The following is a 3945-nucleotide window of genomic DNA, read 5'->3' on the forward strand; positions in this document are numbered from 1 at the left end:
TACACACTCTAAGTCTAGCCACCTCTGAAAGAACTCCCCAGTGACTGCAGGAGGCCTTGGAGTGTCATCTAGACAAAAGCCATAACAGACAATATGAGCAGGGCAGTTGATATGTTGCTTTTAGGAAAACAATGGACTGAGGTTAAGGTTATTTGATTGGATTTATTCTGTTTTATACATGACATCACATGTAGCTCTAATAACCCATGGCAACATAGCATTCACTGGGTGTTGCTGAGTACTGGATATCAAATGTTACCATTTGTATCTAGGAGTTTCTTTTTGCCTTAAAATATTTTGCTGTGGATTATCACCATCATGTTCACAAATATTTATCATATAGCTCGTGGTCACGGAGGAAAGCATGGAGCAAGTCCTCAGGAATGGAAGATAAACTTGAAAAGGAAAATCCCTACCATTCTGCTCTTTGACATATAACATTTAGACACTGGTTTATTTAATTATTTTTAATAAGTACATACTATAAGATGATGATGATGATGATGATGATGATGATGATGATGATGATGATGATTACCATTATTATTTGATATTGGTAATCAAACTTACAACCTCACCCTTGCCAGGCAGGCACTATGCAGCTGAGCTATATGCTAGCATAATGAATACATATAAAAAGGAGCCATATTTAGGCAGAGTGGTGGCATGTACCTGTGACTTCAGGACTCCAGGGGGCTGGGACGAGAATATTATAAGTTTGAGCCCAAACTGAGGAAGATAGCAACTTAGTGAGACTCTTTCTCAAAAAACAAAACAAACAACAAAAAAACCCAAATAAATAAAAAATATAAAAAGAGAACCTAGGTATATAATTCAGCATGGAGGCTCAGCGTTTAATTATCAGACTGAAAAGAAAAGTAAAGTAAAAGAAAACATTTGAATTGTTAAAGTTTCTGCCAAAGTTTTTAGCAGTTTACAGTTGAGTATTTTTGGCAGAAGATTCAAGGGAATCATTGCAAATATACTTTGTTTTAGGTCACTGTTATGTTTCGGCATCTGCTAGCGATCCTCTCTAAAAGTCCCTGACTCCTCATTTTGTGCATGTCCCTCGCAATGCTTTACCTCATCCTCCTCAGCAGCATGTATTTCATACACCCTGAATTCTGGATAGCCAAAGAGTGTTTGTTTGCATTCTGTGCTTCTCTTCACTGACTCTTTCCTCTGATTCTCAGACTTGGACATAAAGATTATGTCAGGATTTGCTCAGATGAATGATACCAAAGTGACCAAAGCACAAGTGAAACCACACAGGAAGAAAGGATGCAGTAACTCCTCTACCTCTGAGCTCTGTGGGGATTACTCCTGTAGCTGGGATGATACACCATATTGAACTATCACAGGCCATTTCCCTATATGAAGGAGCACTGAGCTGTATGGAGCCTGTTCAAAATATAGTACAACAACAGACACATTGCTATCATTTCCTCCTAAGAACTTCTCCTTGACCTGAAACCTACATACGCTGTGATTCTATCCCAAGATGGTCTGCAAGTCCTCTTTTATAAGCGTACTCACTACATTAGTCAGACTTTTGTGAATAGAGATGCTCAGTGCCATCCAAAGGAAGGCAGTTCCTGCAAATATTACAGGCATATCTTCATCATTTTGTTCATCTTATTCATTAGTCATGGCACCCTTCAACAATGTGTCTTGCATTGTATTATTTTTCTAGTAAATGAATACCATACTTTTTATCAGACTGTATCTGCCTTGCTCAACAGACTGATCATAATATATAGCTCATATTCCATTTGTAATTCTCAAATTAACTCAAATTTCCACTGTCTTCTAAATTTCAATAAAATTTAATGTTATAGATTATTTCAGTCCTAAAATAGAGATAAGCAAATAGTTTAGGGGTCCAAAACACTAAGAAATGTATTTGAAAGAAGCACAAATTCAATCCACTAAAATGTGGCAGCAATTTACAAGTCAATTAATAAAAACATGACCAAACTACAAGTGGTTTGCCTGGTTCACTAATGACTTTATGCATAGTATGAAAGCTGTCTTTTTTCAATTCCACACTCCAGTACTTTACACAAATTTGACACACTGATGTTAGTTTCTCAGCCTTTTGAGATCTTGGAACTCCTGGGGCTCTTTAAGCAAAGCCTGTGTGGCACTAAAAATAAAAAAAATATTTTCTTCAAGTATTTTATCAAGTGTATTTCTTTACATTGTTTAAGCTACTTAGTTTTAACAAATATAATGTATATTATTAAATCAAAGTAATTCTTTCATAGTTGAAAACATGTAGGAACTTGTATTCATAATATAAAATATACACAGGGAAAACATTCTTAATTGTATTGAACATCATGGACATGACTTTTTTCTTAAGTGAATTTCTATTGTATTTTTAAGTTTAGTGTGGGGCCATAATTCATATCAGCAAGCAGTACATGCTAGAAGGAACACATTTAATGGGTTTGGACATAAGCATACTTCGATAACAGCATCACTACACCTGATATAAGAAATACATCCATCACCTTGGAGAATGCCTTCAGGGCCAGGAAAATAGTTCAGTGGCATAAGTGCCTATCTGGCAAGTGCAATATTCTGAGTTCAATCCCTGGTACTGCCTTGTGTTTTTTTGTGATTGTTGTTTGGTTATCTGGGTTTGTGGGAGAAAAAGATTACTACTATTGTGGTTTTAATAAGTGTTCCTAAATGAAATCTGTGTCCTTGACATATGTTAAAATCTATAATATTGCGTGGTCATAGATAGTACCTGCAACATATCTCTGAAGCTTACTCATCTCACACCAATAGAAGCTTTGTACTCAAATGAAAATAATTCCACATCCAGCCATCCACCATTTTCTTCTATGGTAATTACTATTCTATCCTGTTTCTGTGACTCTAGTAAACACTGACTAATACACAGAGCTTTGCAATGAAGAATATTCTGGCATTTGCAACAATATCTGTAAATCTAGAAAACCTAATGCCAAGTGTTATAACTCAGTCACAAGGGACAAGCAAATGCTGTATGATTGTGTTATGTTTTAGATGGAATGTTCTAGAGACATCTAGTAAAGCCCGTTTGGTCTGTGGTGTAGTTTAATTCTGAGGTATAGGTCCCTATCAGTAAGCTGAAGGGCATGGGTTGGGAGGCAAAAGGATCTGTGCTGGAAAGGCCTAAGGGCAGGTGCTGGAAGCTGAAGTGTCTGTACCAAACCTGAAGGATCTGAGCCAGAGCTGAGGGATACACAGTATAAGACAAGAGACGATATACGTAATGAAGATGAGGACTGAGGTTCCCCCTGAGAAAGGAAGCAGCCAAAGCACCTTTGAAGAAAAACTGATGAAGTTCTTTCAAAGAAAGTCAGCCACAACAAAACTCTTCAAATGAAGAGCAGTACAAATCTTTCCCTCTCATTCTCCTTTCATACTGTTCTGATTCAAATCAGCTGGATGTTCCCACTCAAGGTGACAGTTATTCAATTAACAACTATACTCAGTGACACTCTATTTTATGTATATGCAACTTTTTATTTGTCAATAGGCATATACTGCTTATTTCCACGTGTTGACTATTGTGGACAGTGGTGAAAAGAACATGGGGACATAGATATCTCCTAGAAGACAGACAAATGCAATCAGGTATATACAAATGTGTTTAATACTAATCATGAGAGAAATTCAGGTCAAAATTCACAATGAGATATAACTTTACATCTGTCAGGGTGGCTAATAGCTAGAAGAAGAAGGAAGAGGCGACAATAAGTGCTCATAAGGATTTTTGGAGAAAAAAAAATATTTTTCACCAAATGGATGAAATGTAAATTGGAAAACCTACTTGGGAAAAATGCAAATTCCAAAACATTAAAACATGAGATACCACATAATCCAATAACCCAACTTCAGGGTACATAGCTTCCTCATTACTGAAGTTCTGAGTTGATTTTTTTTTTT

Source organism: Octodon degus, unplaced genomic scaffold (assembly GCF_000260255.1).
Source record: "Octodon degus isolate 3935 unplaced genomic scaffold, OctDeg1.0 scaffold00241, whole genome shotgun sequence".
Taxonomy (NCBI): Eukaryota; Metazoa; Chordata; class Mammalia; order Rodentia; family Octodontidae; genus Octodon; species Octodon degus.